The 18,931-nt window shown below is 36.1% G+C and overlaps 1 long non-coding RNA gene across 1 annotated transcript; it reads left to right on the forward strand.

Moving 5' to 3' along the window:
• Window positions 1–354: 354 nt before the first annotated feature.
• Window positions 355–2,820, forward strand: LOC146424369 (uncharacterized). Its single transcript, XR_014846951.1, has 3 exons — window positions 355–454; window positions 2,561–2,603; window positions 2,690–2,820. It is a non-coding gene; the product is annotated as an uncharacterized LOC146424369 (long non-coding RNA).
• The last annotated feature ends 16,111 nt before the right edge of the window (window positions 2,821–18,931 follow it).

Here is an 18,931-nt window from a genome sequence, read left to right on the forward strand (position 1 = left end):
AGCAAATCACAGACAAAAGCTTAATGGCAGTATGGAATACAATGTTCTTGCATGAAAGTGGTCCTATTTACTAAAAGAGGTATTGTTACCTATAAAATTCTTTGTTTCTTCCCACCCCACCTAAAGAAACCTCAACTTTAAGACTTCATGTGAGAGAAAATAAATAGTTTAAATATTGATAAAACCCACTTTTACCAGAAAGAGAATTATGGCAACTAATTCATAATGCAGTATGGTACACAGAACATCAGCATACCCTACATGAGAATGGTTTGTTAAAAAATAATTCTCTTTATTTTAGCATTTAGGATTCTTTCTCAGCTCACTTTCAAAGAGAATTTGGATCTTTTATTTCCCAGGTTTCATCCCAATGTCTTCCTGGTATTAAAGGTGAAAGCGCCACTGTCTTTGCAAAAAGCTTCAAGGTTCTGTCTGTCTTTAAAATATAAAAAAAGTAGGCAATAATTTTATTCCTATAACATTCATAGATAATTAATTCTAAATTAATTGGAAAACAGTATGTGGCCCCTTCCAGTTCCATCACTCAGTGAAGAAAACTACTGTGCATTGTTTGATCTAATGCCTATGTAATTAAGGGGACTTCAATGTCCCTTTTCTGTGTTCATGTCTAAAATGAAGAGACACAAATGTGGCCAAACAGTCTAGATGGAAGTTCTTGGACTGACTTAAATGCCAAAACAACAGCTCTTTAAATCAAAATAAAGTCCCCTGTGTGCAAAAGCCACTGTAGCAAGGCTGTGTACCATGTCAGCCAAAGATTTTTATGTTTTAATCTAAAACAAGTATTAAAATTCCTTAAAACTACAACTAAGAATTCCTCACACTTCCTTAACTTCCAAATATAGGTATGAATTTTTTAGGTTTACTTGATTAAATACAAGAAGTTGAAGCATTCAACCATATATGTTCTTCAGGTCTATTTACTCTAGGGAAACGGAGCCACTGAAATTTAATGGCAGTGAACCAAAACATGATGAACTGAGGCAATTTCAGTTTTGTTGACCATTGCTCCAGGCCATTGTAATTTAATGAGTAGTAATCCTGTTTAAAATATGTTACAAGCAGCAAGGTGCCTGCTGGGAGAAAGCTGCTACGCATGAACAGATCAATATGCACTGTGTGCATTCGACCATTCAATAATCGATTCACCCTTGTTATGAGAAAATAAATGCTAAAGTCCTAAAAGTTAATTTCCATACAAAGCATTTACAAGGCTATCAAATTATTAAAAGTTTCTATGAGTTCTCCTTTTTGTTGCTTTTTGGTTTTAAATCTTTGTGCAGCACAATCTATATCTCAGAGCAACATCCAGTTAGCAGTAGCTACTTGGCTCCCAGTTTCATCCTAGGCTTGAAGAATGAAATTTTGATTCAAAGACTGCTATTATTTTGAGCGAGGAAAACTGGGGATGAAGTAAACCTTTTCCAGTTTAAAGACTTTTACTGTGAACTCCTACAACTACCTTTGCCAGGGTTTTTTGTTTGGCTTGGTTTTCTTAATCAACATCTCTTCTTTAAGCCACTTGTCTTTGGTTCTCATTCTTAAAAAGAAACAAAATTACATATTTTTAAAGTTAGCATCAGAGTTAGCATCAGAGACTCAAAAAGTATCATTTAAATTTTTGGTCCTTTTTTTTTTTGTTTGTTAGTTTTAAATTAACATCATAAAATTTTACTCTGGAAAGGTACTTGTCCAGTGTGTTTGGATTCCTTGGCAAAGCCTTCAACTCAACTGATACTGAGGCTGAATCTAAGGGCATATTCGCTATCCACATTCAGTGTTTCCTTGTTGCAGTGCTTTCCTGGTTCTGTCTTTCTGCCAGCCTTCCCAGCAATGAAAGTAAAAATTGCAAGGACATGCAGCGTGTAAATGCCCCAAATCTTTGTGCTCTGCATGTCTTACTCAGATTTCTGACACTTTTTTGCAATGACCTTCACTTATACAAAAAATGTGGACTGTCCTTTTTTTAACATTACAGCCAATGCCGCTACAAGTATAGGCAGAATATTGTAGTCAGTACAGATGCAAACTTTAAATGATGTTCACACCAGACACTTCCATTTCAAAGGTCTTCACACTTTGAACACCTAATTTCAAGTCTTGGACTACCATAGGTTTCAGGTCACTGACAAAGACCAGCATTTCAGCTGCAGCATTAATCTATCTGAAATGCCCAAATCCAGCCTTTCACATGTTATTTGTTTAGGTTTCCATAGCTGAAATATTTTGTGATGCTTATGCTAATGAACACTTCCAAAAAGTGTTGATTGAACTACCTCTGCAGATTGCAGCATGAAAGTATTTGTAACAGATTGAATCTTTCATAGCCAAAATAACAAATATTAAAGTGTCAATTTCACATGTCCCAGCTTATCTTTCCCACAACCAACAGTGTTTTTATCGTTATGTTATAGTAGAATAATTCCCTTCCTAAATAGTTAATATTACAATCTTAATCTGAACTGGCTGTTGGAAGGCCCTCTCTGATAGCTTTACTCTCAGTCTGCTTCTCAGTATGTATTCTCTCTCTCTCCTTCAGATGAAACTGCTGTTGAAGTCTGTCAGGAAAACAATATAAACCTGTAAGTAGCAGAGGTATTTCTGCAGAATGATTCTCTCTTTTTGGATGTGGAAGAAGCCTTTCACATGCTTATAATTCCGTTTCCAGACAAATGTGTGCTAGTCTCTTCCTCAATCCTGACAGCCCATTTACTGGGACAAGCAAAGACTTATTTCACTGAGCTGTTACCAATCACTGGAAGACAGAACAGCTTTGAGACTTATTCTATTTTCTCTCTAGAGGCTGAAACAAGTTTTCACTGTCTTTTGGACTGAAAGCAAAAATGTGGAATAAAGTCTATCACAAGAAAGATTTGGGCTTATATGTTGACAGCATATCCTTTTAGCATTTCCTGCTACTCTGTGACAAAACATTGATAGTATCCAAGAAAGTACTAATCACCATATAGCCCTTACTTCTTTTAGCCTTCTTTTCTGCTTAAAACTACCTAATGTTCTACTCTAACATTATACAAGTTTCATTCTGAATCCCACCAGACTAGGAGAACAGCTGTTCTTTTCTATCTTGTAATTCTACAGAAGTTAATTAAGTTCTTCCTCATAACTAAAAGCTGTAGACAGCTAAAATTAACAGCTACTTTAATTCTTCTGTGTATCATGTTTCACTATAATTTTCCTTCTGGACAGGCACTAGTCAGTGACTTCACTCCAGCCTAGAAGACTGGCTCTATTTTTTTTTAAATTTTTTTTTGTGCTGATGTCAGTGTTACTTCTGTGCAAGCAAAGGTCAAGACTCTTTGTTGCACCCTAAGGAGACACTCCACTCATTCTCACCAGACAGAATATCCAAATGCATTAATTAAAATGATCAACTACTACAAATCTTTGATCCTTAACCATTCATAGCGCTCAACCTGGGGAAAAACACACAAATCAACACACAAATCTGGGGAAACCTGGAGGCTTACAGATATATTTTGTAGATTGAAGCTTGAAACCTCAGTCTCCCCATAATGTGGTGAAAAGAGGCCTTAGTTTCAGATATACATTCAAAATGCAGAAATTCACCCTCATGCACAAAACATTTGCAAGATTTTAGTCTAATTTTGAAGACTTACATAACATTTATAGATAAATAGACCCCATGATGTCCCTGAACAGGAAGATAATTTCTAGTTAATGTTTGCTACATCCAACTGGTTACTCAATAGGACAACAAGAGTGATCTTCTTTAAAATTTGCTCTCACACATGCAAATTAAGAAAAGTCATGAAGCTGTAGCAAAAAGAGATTATGCCAGTGTTAACTTGAAAAAAAATACTTTAGTGCATCTGTTTAATTATATTTAATGTATTCTATTTAAGACGACACAGGATGCACTCCACTGGAAAATGTAAGTTTCATTATTGTAAAATTAGTAAGGTCATAAATCTACAAATCTTTTCCAGAATCATATGTAGTATTATTTTTTTATCCAGAGGCCTATCTAGGGAGAATTTAAAAGTAATCTATACAAATCTGAGAACTGTTGAGTGAAAAAACCCACTAATATAATAAAAAATACTTTCCCATCTGCCCATGAATATATGAACCTTGAGTTTCATAGTGCGTCAGCAAAGGCAGAAATACAGAAAAGTAATCAGGGATTTTTAAACAGTCAAATAAGAAATAACATGCATTAAAAGGGGGAAGATAAAAAATAGATATTTTCCTCTCATAGACACAAACTCCAGGCATCTTCTACTCTCATGGGATGAAAAAATGCATCTGGTTTTTTTTCACAAGATTTTTCAGTAGAACACAAGACAATGTAATACCACAGCAAAATGTATGGTCTTTTTCAGCCTTTTGCCTTTGTAGCTTTTATCATGGATTTGGGTTGCTAATGGCTATTTATGCTTAGGAACACTTTTTGTCAGTTCCAGAAAGCAGAAATCTGAGACACTAGCCTTGGCAGACAGACTAGAAGGTTTTATGTAAATACTTAATGGAACAGAAAATTAATTTAAAATAATAATTAAATAATTAAATCCTCTACATGGGTGATGCTAAAGAGTAAGATTCTGATGGAACAACACTATTTCAAAGGCTTAAGCAGACTTGGGGGAATTTAGCATGATATGACAGCATTGGGGTTTTGACTGAAGGAGTTTTCTCACACACCAGAAAACAGCACCATTCGACAAAACAAGGCACCCCCCCTTGTGACTGTGGTTCATCTACAAAAGATCCACACATAAAAAGCCCATTCAGCCTGCATGGCTTTAAAAAAGAAGTATAGAAAGGTGAAGATGTTTCAGGAGGTCTGTGGGCATTATTGTCTTTGTTGAAAAATTATGTAAATATCCTCAAAATCTAATTAACAAATTATTCTTAATACAAGTCAATATTTGTTCTATGACTGTTTTTACAAGACGCTTGGGTCATATCTGAGGATGGGGAAAGCAGAAAAACTTCATAAGAAGTTCATTAGGTACTTCATCAGGAAAGACAATTTCTGCAGATGATTTTAGGAGCACTGAATGAGATTTAAATTCAATTATCAACAGAAGATTCAAAGTCAAAGAAACTGAAGAGTTCAAAAAAAGACATTGGTACAGCTTACTTGATTGTATTTCTGATCATTGTTATTTCTCTGTGATTGATACAATCTACATATCTGTACCTTCCATTGCTTCACCCATAATCTTTCTCAAGCATTTTCTCCTGACCAAAAATGTCATGGTTTGGCCCTGGCCAAATGCCACGCACCCACGACAGCCACTCTCTCATTCTGCCCTGCCACAGCTGAGCAGAGGAGAGAAAAAAAATTTATCAAGGCAGTCATGTGTTGAGATAAGGACTGAGAGGAAGCACTCCAAGGACAAAACAGGCTCAACCTAGAGTTACAAAGTGAATTTATTGCTAACAGAGTCAGAGGAGGATAATGAGCAGTAAAATAAGCCTGTAAAGACACCATTCCTTCCTCCAACCCTCCTCCCTTCCCACCAGCAGCGCAGGGGGACAGGACGTGGGGGGCTTGGTCAGTTCATCGCCAACATCTTCTGCTGCTTAGGGAGAGAAATTATTCCCCTGCTTCACCATGGGGTCCCTCCTACAGGAGACAGCTCTCTGTGAACTTCTCTGACATGGTCCAAACCCAAGAGGAGCAGCCATCCCAAACTGCTGCAGTGTGGGTCACTGCTCCACAGGGTGCAGACCTCCAAGGACAGGCTGCTCCAGCCTGCAAGCAGGGGCCCCCTCTCTCCACTGAGTCTCCCACTGGATCACAGCCTCCTCCAGGCATCCACCTGCTCTGGTGTGGGCACCTCCCCTCGGGCTGTGGGTGGATCTCTGCATCCCCCATGGACCCCATGGGCTGCAGGGGAGCAGCTGCTCCACCATGGTCATCACTGTGGCCTGCAGCAGAATCTCAGCTCTCAACCTGGAGCACCTCCTCCATCTCCTACTTCACTGACCTTGGAGTATCTATGGTTTTTTCCTCACATGTTCTCACCTCCTGCTCTTCTCTGGTTAGGAAAATCTGTGTGTAGTCTATTTATAATTCATGGAAAGTATCTGGGCTTTAATAAAGATTTGTAGAGAAAAGAATAGTTCCCTTTTTTTTTGCCTTTTTACTTTCTACTTCTTTGTTTGAAACAGAGATGAAAATATCACAGAAAAGGTCTGGTCTTCATTTCAGCACTGACTCCATCTCAGTAGCAGCAGCATTTAACTGCTTTGTGTACTATAAAACTAATTAACCATCAAGGTAGTTATTCTCCAGAGAATTCAATGCTAGTGAACAAAATCTGTGTGTCCTCTGGTGCTTTTCTCTATAACATCTGGTACAAGCCACCAGTAAAAAAAAAAAAATCCTGGTGTGCTCCCATACACAAATATCTCTATGATTAAATTCCGATTCACCTTTTGAGATAACCACTACAGTTAGCTAATTAAGGGCTAAATTAGGATTACTGTAGGCAGTGAAAAACTAGAAGAGAGACACAGGAAGTTGTGCCTCAAGGCTTTCAGTCTTCAGGGGGCTGCAGCAATCATAATGCCCTCGGGCACACTTGCAGGAATGCAGGACTGCCTTGTGGTGCTCACTGCATTTTATTCCAAGCAGTACACATTTAGATCAGGCCTCCAAGGGCTGTTTGCTACACCAGAGACAGCTGAATGTGGTGTTTCTCTTATTCAGAAAGCATAATGGATAGAAGAAATCCAAAATCTTCTTTTTAGATTCTGTGTAAATGAAGCAAAGAGATCCTAATGGGGAGGGGAAGGAAGAACACAAGGATGTTCACTGTGTTATTACAATAACAGAACAATCTGCACTGTGATAGCCAAGGAGGCGAGGCCTTGCAGTCAAAAGTCAAATATCTGCCTGTTTACTGCATACGGGAAAGAAGAAGACAGGCTTAGTTTTTCTAACTGGAAAAAAGGGACACGGATGAGACCCTTGTGGAGATATGAATAAAAATAGTGATATGAAATTCATCTTCACCCCAGGGATATTAAAAAAACAGTTTTACATTGAGGCATGATTTGTAGACATGATTTCCTACTAGTCTAGAAGGCTGTAGGAAAGGGGAGAACTGATAGTAGTTTCACCATTTCTAGTCACTGTGGATATTCAGTAATTACCCTCATTTCACCTGGTCTAAAATCATAGCTTGAGATCAAATACAATTATGAGTTCTATGGTTGTCTGATACTATAGGCTTCTTGGTCCTTCACCAGAGTTTATGAATATTTTATTTTCTTAGAATTTCATTACCTGTTATTATGGATAAAAGGGATGTCTGATTTACCTGACTAGAATGAAGGACTTAAAACAGGATTCTTATCCTCTCTCCTCAGCCTGCAGTGGCATTGGACTTTATTTAAACCACAGTAATTTGTAATTGACAAATATAAGCACAATGTTTAGCTTCGAAAATCTTTAGTTTGACATTTCTTCCAATGTGGCTGCTGAACTATGCAAATGTATTTTACTCTGGGGTTGATAATCCGATTTTACTTCTATAGTCTGATAGAAGAGATAAAGAAGGTCTTGAAATTGCCACAATAATACCTCATCTAAACAAATTATTTCATACAGAAAATCCTAGTTAGCTACTTATGTTTAGGATTGATGAGTATATCTGAAGGTACTGACATGCAAAAATTTTTGTACTTAATACAAATTAGTTTGCAATAAGATTATCAACAGCTTGCTGTAGGCATTTGACAAATTAAATTTGCATTGTTTTTATTGGATACAAGACGTGGTTTTCCAAGCATTCCAGTTAGATCAACTTTGCTCTGAAATTTAGGTTTCTGAAATCAATAGTATTTAGGATTTTGATTACTGTGTATTCTGACTACACCTTTCATATAGGAAGATGCAGAACAATTTGTGAAACTTATCTTAATTTTCTTGATATATGTATCTATTATTCACAGCTGCTAGCTTAATTTTCTGTGGATAAATAACTAAATGTGTAGGTAGTCTTTGAGCTCTTCACTGTACATACTATTCATGCTGGTTAGGTTTCAATTCCTTTATTGAAACTGGTTTTTAGCTACAGAACAATGAACAATTAGCATATCACGGAAATATGCTTTCATAAAACATCTGACAGTATTTGACATTTGTAAATATTGTAGAGTCATAACCAAAACATACTTGGGGACTGGCTGAGCATCAGTCAGTGGGTGGTGAACAACTCTATTGTGCATCACTTTTTTTTCTTCAGGTTGATTTCTTTCTCTTTTCCTTTATTATTTTTATTGTTGCTATTATAATATTTTATTTTATTTTATTTCAATTATTAAGCTGTTCTTATTTCAACCCCCAGGTTTTATCTTTTTCTGATTCTCCTCCTCATCCAACTAGGGCTGGAGGAGAGAGGAATGAAAGCAGCTGCATTGAACTTAGTTGCTGGTTGGATTAAACCATGCACTCTGTCAGAAAAGGCTACACATTTAAAATGCACAAATTATGGGTTATGACAATATACCATATAATTGATTTGTGGTGCTTGATACTGGCAGACATAACTGAAAGTATTAAGATGATAGAGAAATTATTTCACATTTATAAATAAAAATAGCATATATAGTTAGACTAAGTCACCTAGAATAAAACTAAAAGGGCAATCAATCTACATGCTGCAGTGTATAACATAATTGCTGGGTTTTGTCAGGAGGAAATTTAATCCCTTATAAAGATGCATCGAACAATTGGTATAATGGATATATTGTGTTCTTCAGAAAAATCTTATGTTGAACTCATAGAGACAAGACACTAAGATATGAAAACTATTGCTTATTTTCCATACTAAAAAAAAAAGATATCCAATTTCACTAAGCCTGGAATGTTCAAAAATTCTAGCCTGACATTTTTCCAGGATAAATTAATCTTTACAGAAACAATATTCACTCAACTCTCCTCCATAATTTACTACCACTTTCATTTTTTGATGCATTTTACTTAAATTTGTCCACAGTATAATACACTGATGCTGTATATTACAATCTTTAAGGTAAAACACTGAAGCAAAGTCACAACGGAGATCAAACAAGTCAGAACCAAAGCTTTCCCCACCCCAGCTGTGAAGCAGCTAGATCACCACTCTAGCACATTTGCAGAAGTGTATGTAACACAGTCATTGCTCTTTGAAGTACTTAACTCTCCCTTGTAAACCACAAAGGTGTGTGGTTATTTTTTAATTATGAGATATCTCTTTCCCTAACAGCAGCTTCACTCATCTATAAATACAAGTATACAAATGACAAGGGAGGAAGGAAGAGGAAGAATAGGTCTAAAGGGGAGAGTCAAAATTGTATTAGCATTTGTCTGCCAGACACAATAGATGCATGACAAAGCAATTTTCACAACTTCTTAATGAGATCCCAAGGCACTTTTCTTGAGTTGCAAACTGAAAATGTCAAATGGATTAATTCAAACTCACCCAACTCACCAAGAACATTGTTTTTTTATTATAAAGAAAGTGCTAAACAGAATGTGGGGAAGCACTACAGTGATACTAGACACCCACAGTAGTATAAAGATTGTTACAGAGCAGCTTTGATTAGCAGCAACACAAGAAATACCACAAGAGCATACAGTAATTCACCACTTAATTAAAAATTTATTTCTTTAGGAATTTTTCAGCATGTTCAACAAAATCAAGCATTCTTTTATTGGAATACTAGATATAAAATATTAATAAGAGAGGGGTTTTATCCATCAAGCCATTGTGACTATTATCTTACATACATAGTTTCTCACAAAAAATTAGTAAAATAGTTGGCTTTCATAAAGGTGAGCATAGCTGAGAAAATTGTTCCCATAAACTTCCTGGCAATATTGCTTTTCATTTATAACTGGCAGCCCTTCTACTGCTCAGTTCTGCCTGGTGAAAGCCTGGCCTGTGCTACAGAATCTGCAATTCCATCTTGGGCTGGTTATCAACAACATCACCCCACTCAGCAAATGTAAGGAAATAAAGATAATATGCTTTCCTCTTTCTCCAACTCTTTCCCCACAGGTCACTGAGATCAGGAATGTCAGTTTACTGAGAGATCAGGTTATTGCAAGCCTATACTGCAAGCTTGTATAATGCATCAGTTGTGAGCATTTCAACAGGATGACAGAGTCAAACTGCTGATCTGTGTCAAGGAAAAAAACAAAGGTGTAAATTTAGACTTCCCAACATGAAAAGTCAAGAGGATCAATCTGATGTCCTCAGATTTACTTCGGGGTAAAAGAATAGAAGTACCTTCATAAATTTCTACAAACCATGATTCACAACTATCAGCATCTACAGAAGACTGAGAGTCAGAGACATCAGCAGGAGAGATTTCTGGGTTTATGATGTGATTTGATACACAATGCTTTAGTTTCATGGTGACCTGAATTAAATGCAGTTTTGTGATTCCTCTGTAGTCTGGTTTGTTAAGCCTTTAACATCCTTGTTTGCTTCCAACATGTTCTCTTTGACTTTACAGTTGTTTGATCTGCTTTGTATCTCTGGGGTTTTTTTTCTGTTTTTTCCCCTGTCGTTCTTTCCAGTTCTGTTTTGATTTGTAGTTCTGAATGCCTTCCCACTACCCCCATATTCACTAGATTTTCAGGTTACTTCAAGGAAGGATGATTTCAAATACATCCTGTTCTACTCTAAGCACACCAAGAGGTAAATTTTCAGTACAATGCACAGTCATTTAGATGCACAACACTTATTAACATTAATGGGAGTCATGCAGCTAAATTCATTCACACCATGCTGAAAAGAAAATCACAGATCTTCCCATCAATGAAAATTTCATAAGGATGTTTTGCCCAGGAACTCAGTGGCCACACATAATTACTAAGAAAGCAACAGAGCTCAAGGCCCCCTAATTGCTCATATACAACATAAATAAGTCCATGACTCTCTAAATGCTCTGTTCTACCAAGTTTAGAATTAGATCTTACGAAAGATAATCATTTATTAAGACACTTCAAAGTACTACGTGACTTCATACAAATACAAATACCACAGAGAAACACTGTAACACAAAATTTTATACAGTTCAGGCCCATTTTCCCTCAGTCCTGAACTAACAAAGTGATCTGTTTGGTCAAACAATAGCTGAACAATGTCTTTCATGCTAAGTGAACCGAGTATGACCACACACATCAGAATCAGTTTTGCCTGCACTTAACTATATCACATTGGAATCTTTATTTTGGATACTGAGCATTGGAAGAAAAGGGCCTTTCACCCACAGCTGTTCCCAGACTATACTATATCAGTCAACTTTCGTGACATGAAATAGCAGTTTTGAATTTAACACCAGTTAATTAAGAAATTGCATTTTTACCTTCACTCAGTATTTTACTTTATTTTTTTATTTTTTTCAAGGAAATATCTATGTACCTGAAAGGTGACAGCTAATGAAGTTTTTCAAATAATTTTTCTTAAGAGTTTTATTTTTCTTCAGCGCCGTTATTATTAAATCTATTTCAGTTAAACCAGTCGGGCTCCACAAGCATCTGTTACTCAGTCCTATTGCTACTGTCCTTGTAATTGCCATGCTGAACCCCAAAAATAATCTAGTTTCAGAAAGACAATTTAATAGGGGCTCATATTTTTTTCAGTTACACACTAAATTGGATATAATTCCTGCATCATACAGTGAGTTGCCTAGAATATAATCTTTGGAGATGCTGATCTTTATAAAGAGCCAAAAAAAAAAAAAAGCAAACCCAGAAAAGGACATTTAACAGAAGCATATCCATATCTAATTCATAATACACTACATATTTTCTGCAATAACAGTTACTCTCACAGCTTCAGCTGAAAGAAACAGCACTCCTTTCCTGCTCAGAGCTCCATCAGACTTCCTTGCGCAGTGCAGAGGTAAATGAGAAACAAGACCAAATGCTTCTTGTTAGAAATGGCTGCACTTCAGAATTACACAAAATATTTAAGACTCAGCATAGGCATTATACATCCTGTTTTGTTTTGACAGCTGTCCCCCATTCCTTACCTGCTCAAAAGGACTCAGTAGCCACAGAAGTTGTGGCTGAAGTTGGTAAGCCCTTGCAACACTGCCCTGCCCATCCACATATCTGTATGTCTTGGAATTATTTTAAAAATCAATTAATAAAGTTTCAACATAATTGAGATGAATATACAATAGTCCTGTCAGTTGGTATTAGTAAGGATTCATCTCTGCACTACTTTCTGTTTTGTTCGGGGTTTTTTCCATTTCTAATGTGATTTATGGTCCCTTAGAAAAGAAAAGTGTATAGTCCCTTAGAAAAGAAAAGTGTATAGTGCTTTGGCCTTGATGAGAGACTCTTTTCACAGGATATTTTACTCATTTAAACTCTGAGGATCTCAACCTTCTAGGCTGATATTTTATATAGTAGTCCTCTCATAAAAATCTAAAACCACATAAGGCCCAGACTCATGGCCAGTATCACATTTTGAGATGAACACTGTACATCACAACTGCCTCCATCTCTAAAGTCAAAACAAGTACTCCCGACATTATTTTCTACCTAAATTATGCTTTGCAATGTTATCAGACATTCTGATGCAACACTTTTAAAATAAATGCAGTTCTCTAGGTCTATGTGAAAGGTGGGCAGAAAGCACTTTATCTGAGTTTTTGCTAATTTGAAATTGTTTACAACTGTCTACTTGTATATTCCTAGTGCCCTGGCAGAAACACAGACAACAACTGTCTACAATACTTCTTTTCCATTTTCTCACCATCCAGGTTGAACTTAGGTTGAACTGAGTGTCCTGACAAAGTAAAAAATAATGAACGTTTAAGTGCTTGACCCTGAGCCTCTGCAGGTATCCACCTGGAAATACTGTGAAAAGTTTGAAAAGAACATATTTAGCCAACACTACCAACATATAATTTCAAATTTCAGAATCTGTAGGCAGAAAGGTGGATAGGCAGAGGGCACCAAAGAGTGATTTGGAACTTCTGTCATTCTGATGCATATGAAAGCGTCGACCAAATCACTAACCTCAAGGAAATATTTCAATGAGATCACAAATACAGAGAGAAGAGTTTTATGGCACACTACAAGTAATGAAAATGTACAGAACATAAATAAGTTCTTTCACAAATGGAAAAAAATCTGCAGAGTGTAATTTAATATTATATAATTTACCTTCCTTGATTTCTCAACTGACACAATATTCTTTTAATTACTTCTACTTCCCACCCCTCTCCATACCCCCAATATCCTGTTGATAAACTCCACAGAACATTCAATGAACAAAGATCCATGAAAGGAGGGGAGTTTTTTGTGTCTCAAAACACAAAGGGTAGAATTTTGACATTTTTACTCATGTATATAATGTAGGTCTCCTAAGAACATAGAGTTTGCTATTCCATTTTATAGGCACAAATTGTCATCATATTAAGAGGTCTTAACAAGCATAATTTGGCATTGTATTTTCACAGACAACACTTTGCAAATTAACTGTAATGTGTGTCACATGCTCTGTATCTGACTTTTTTTGACAACGTCTGTCCCTTCCTGCCCTTAGAGTTTCAAAAGAAATATAGTCATTACAAGCAAAACTGACAACAGGTCTTCAAGCAAATACCAGTAATCATTTAAAACACAGCATGATGCTGTATCATCAGTTAATATGATCTTGTATAGTAAGGGTCAAAAATATGAAGTGTAATGAAAAGCAAATGGAAAGCATGGAAACACTTGTACTGTTACCACAGGTTTGGTTTATTGGTTTTTGGGGTTTTTCAAGATAACCACACAGAATTCCACGAATAATCACAAGGATATTTTAAATTAATTTTGTATATTTTGCACATGTGGCCTCTCAAAGTTAAAAAGCATTAAAAGTGCCCATATAGTGATGGCACTGCCACAAATTAATTTTGTGGATAATGTAAGCTTTGACAAGAAACTTTTCCCACTTGCTTTCACATGTGGATATTATCAAGCAAGAGGCTCAGCTCCCCAAAATCCCATTCTCTCATTAAAGAGAAACCCATCTATTCAGACCCATTATGCTGATTCCTTCATGCTTGTAAGGCTCTGAGATTGCCACATTATACACACTAGAAAAACTAGAAGAGTCAGTGGCAGGAGGAGCTATTGTGACATTTTCTTTCTGCACCTTCACTTTTCTTATAGTTTTTAAACATTGATGCTCAAAAAGGCTGAGAAATCGGGGCACAGGACAAAGAAAATCTGTATCATCAATGAAGCTGAAGTTACAGGAATGAGTAAAAGATCACAGGCCTTTCAGAATCACTGATGCAAGGACATAATAAAGCCCCAAGAGCAGAAGTCCCCTTAGCAGGCAGTGGCTGTCTCTGAATCATTGTGCAAAAAAAACAGAGAAGAAAAGGAGGCACCAAGTTGCAGAGGGAAAGCAATTCCAACTGGAAGGTTTTGGAATCCAGACACAGAACTCCTCATTTATTGTTCAGCCCCTGCTGCTTGCAAATAGCTCAGGTGTTTCTCCTGCTACCTCTGAAATCACTCTTTGAGTTGTGTTTTTAAGAAGATTGTCCTTGCTTTCTGCATGAGGAAGCTCAGGCATTGGTATTGTGCACTACCAAGACAAAGAGTACAGAAGGCAGGGGTGTTTTCCTCTTAGCACTTAGCTGCTGCTCTCCAGCCTTGCAAGAAAGAAGTCTGATCAGATAGCAACACCTATGAAAATGAGTTTTCATTAACAGCTGTTTTAATTGAAGGTTGCACATACTGTTGCTACGAACTTTGTCAAGTCGCACGGACCTCACACCACTCATTGTGAGAATTTAGCTCACTATGTTAGAAAGATACTTCAACAGTGAAACTGTAGATAAGTTACCATCCATGATGGTTTCTCCTAACGTTTTAAAATTGTGTATGTGACCCCTTCTGTGCCTGCCATTCCATCCTGCCCCCTGAATGACTTTGGTAGCAGCAAAATAACTTAATGGCAGAATGTCTAAAAGTTCAGAATTAATATAGTACACATAAATGATTGATATTTAGCTGCTACCTCCCTTATTACCTGCTCTAAACTATTGGGGATTATTAGAAGAGAGATTTGAGGGGCATGTGGAGGGGGGAGTGTATAATAGACAGGCTACCAGTTATTAACCCTGAGCAGTCACAAACATATTAATATCTCAATCACTACTATTTCCTCTTTACTTTTCTTTGTTAGTCCTTTGTCATAGGGGAAGGAAAATAATAGACATAAATTTGATTTCATAAATTCTGTAAAAAAGCAATGAATTGTCAAATACTTAATGCAGAGATCATAGATCTCAAGTTTCATGACTCAGGGCAACCATGGCAACCATAAAAACAGCTATGAGGAAAGAAACGTAGGATGTAGAAAATTAAATCTGAAACAGCAAGGGGCTGGGCAGAGAAGATGATTGCTGTCTACAGAGAGGGTACAATTACGAGGAAGATATGAACACTATATAAATGGTAGTTTCAGGAATTATAAAGTTTTTGAAAAGGGACACAAAACAGTTAAAAAGTGCTTAAAAAGCTAGAAAACAATTCAGAGTTCTGTTGAACCTCAGCAAAATTTTGCAAGCACATCATTTGCATCATAGTCAGGTCAGCCAGCAAAGGCAACTGTGAGAATGCTAGAGGGCAAAATTCTTCTAGAAGGAGGCAAAGCCAGAGGACCATGCAGGGGTTTTTTCCATCTACATTTCTCTATGACTATACAGTACAACAGTCTAGAGATTTAGAGAGCCAAGTAAAACAAAACTTAATTGAGGTTAAATCGGCCCTCTTCTTGAGTTTCAGAAACACACAAATGAAAGATATTTGCCAAAGTGGTGTAATAAAAACTGTACTGTTTAACTTGGCTATTTAACAGATTAATCTTTGATGTTAAACAGCTCTCATTACTCATTATTATTCTTTTATGAGGCTATGATATTAATTAGAGTTCATTGGTCTCTTCACAGGCTTATGGCAAATACATTTATGAGATTTATAATTTTCAAACTTAAACCAGTTTTTTTGCATCTCAGCAAAAGTCAATATTTCATGCAAATAAAACTAGACATTTTAAATAGTATTTTCTTTTGTACTCTGAAGGAGAGTGAGGATTTCCTATTAAGACTTTTATGGAACAGACCTTTTGCTTTGCATTTTCACACTAATGCATTTTCCAATCCATTCAATTTTTAACACAGGAAAGAATGAATAATTAAGCAAACATTTAACATTTATTCTTACTCACCTGCCAGCAACTGAGTGCTTTAATTAAAAATCACAGGCAAATGTACAGGAACACAGCCTTTTCCACACTTACAGCATAGATGGGAGAGAAAATTTTGCCATTGGATTTGTTTATATCAGTTCTTAACAACATTTAAAAGCAGATTAGTAAACTGAAAAATAGGGCAATGTTCTCATTCTGTTTGAATTCCATTACTTTTAGTGTTTAAGAAAAAAAGTTTATTGTATTGAACCCAAAATGAGCAAGGAATATTTCAGTGAAAAATGCAGCCTGTACAATATGAGATTTGGTATTGCACAGAACATGCTCAAAACTGACAACACTAATGAGGACAGACTAGATCATCTATCATTTTGGTTTCATGTCTTAGGAAGTTGTTAAACAGTGGTAAAGAGGTTGTATAGATTAAACAGGGTACTAAATGAGAAAAAGAATTCATTTGAAACTCGGTTGGGCAATGAAAGAAAAAGGAAGAGAATAATGAAGAGGAAGGAAAGCATAATAAATGAAAGGGGCAGATGGAGAGAAACTGAGAGAAACTGAAAGATCTGTATGGTGTGAAAAAATATTAAATTATGAAAGGCACAGAGACAGTTTATGAAAGGAAGAAAAGCCTTTCAAATAGAAGCTATAAATTAAACTAGATCTTGAGTCCAAACACACGAGTGAAAAAGAACTGAGACAATCAATATTCTCTTCTTATTTCTGAAAAAGGAAAAGACATATAATCTTTGTGTCCCTAGGAAAGTCTGCTTTTGGGAAGCATGTGAAGTCCTAGAGCTCTGCTTAACTACCTGCTGAGCTAGCAGCAGTTTGAGTATTCTTGTGCAGTAAAAGGGATCCTTAATAGATAATTGTAGGAAAAAATTTCTTCTGCTTGAGGAAGTCTAGCTTGAAAGCGTAGCTTATTGCTTGGATAAGCAACTTAGACACAGTGACATAATACAATTATGTGGAGTCTGTGAAAAATGTAGTGGAAGCTGGTAATGAGCAGTGTGCTACTTATCTTCTCTTTGCAATACCTTTAGCAGCATAAGTGAGGGCTTTTACTTATGTAGCATGATATAAAGATTTTCTCAACATTGGTTTAGTCTGGCCACATTGCTCATATAGAGGAAAGCTGTGAACATGTCATATGAGTCACACCAAAAAAAAGAGTGATAAGCTCTCACATAGCATAATTTAGCTATCGCTTCATCCAGGGGATAAAAAATTGGAAATACTTTTGAGGGGCCTTATTTCTTCTGCATATTCTATGCCTTCACAAGTGAAACCAAGAGTCCACAATTATGATTTAGAGACCTCAAAAGGGCAAAGCTTTTTTTAAAAGCAGCTATAGAATTCCTTAAAGTAAGGATATCTATCCCAATATTTAATTATTCATTCTTGGTATACTAAGCCATATGTTCCTCACTTCAAGTTCTGATTGCTGCCAAAATAGCAGGCTTTCAGTCTCTGCATGCTTAACATGTATCTCAGGCCACACAAAGCTGGAAACAAAACTGCACAATATTTTGCCATTATATGAAAAAAGTCAGAGTTTTTCTTACCACTTTTGCAGACTGATTTTACAAGTTCAGATTTCTCTTTTATATTTCCCTATTTTCCTTATTACTAAATCAATCAAATGAAAGGGAAAGAAAACATCTATTTTTGGATCTCCTCAAAAAATAGAAACATCACATGATTTGAAATACATGCTGTCAATTTCACTTATTTTTTTCATATAAAATATATGATGTATTTATAGTTAATTTTATTTATTTATTTATTTATTTATTTATTCTGGTTCAGCACAGGCCCAAGTGGAAAAAAACAAAATATCCATGGTTTCAAAAGAGTTTAACCAGGCCAATTCTGGTCAAAATATAAGGGGGTGAAAAAAGTTAATCTATTACTTTTTTATTCTTTTTCCTATCATTGTTTACTACATGGGATGCAAAATATTGGGCTGATCTCTGAATTTTTTGCAAAAGATAATTTCTTGGAAAACTGAATATTTCAAAAGACAGAATTACTGATTCTCTCTCTACCTGTGACAGGAGCGTATATACCCAGAAAAGTAATTTAAAGGCATTTACAGTTTTGAGCATATTACTGGTTTTAGGAGGAAGCTGTTGTCACAGTGAACATTAACACAAGTCTTGACTTCGCACCAAATAAGTAAAACTAAAATGAAATAAAAGGTAAAAGAAAGAGACAAAGAGAAAAAATATGGGAGAAAAGGCCTGCTTATGGATAATATTTTTCTGACATTAACAAACTGAACCAACTAAAATAATGTCATCAATTAATGCACTGTTTTTTCTCAGTCAAAGAATATATAAAGCAGGTGTCAGATAGCTAGTATGCTAGCTACCCTTCTCCTGAAAGAGACAACTGTGAAATCTGGCTTATGTCACAAGACATGCAGCAAACATTTATTATACCCATGAGTATTTCACAGATATGAAAGCTTTTTTATCCAGACTTCTAATCAGGAAAAAATATATTCAGTTTTTTCCAATTAATCTGAAAAATTTTTGGATTTTCAAAGTAAAACTAAAATGTCATTGATTGTAACGAAATGGGAAAAAATTCCTCCTTCCTACAACTCTTTGTTACTAATGCACAGACTAAACCATTGAAGTGGGTGGGTGTGGAGGCAAATAACAAAAAATGGTAATGTCAGTGCT

The sequence above is a fragment of the Lichenostomus cassidix genome, chromosome Z (assembly GCF_008360975.1).
Source record: "Lichenostomus cassidix isolate B80296 chromosome Z, HeHo_3.0, whole genome shotgun sequence".
Classification (NCBI taxonomy): domain Eukaryota; kingdom Metazoa; phylum Chordata; class Aves; order Passeriformes; family Meliphagidae; genus Lichenostomus; species Lichenostomus cassidix.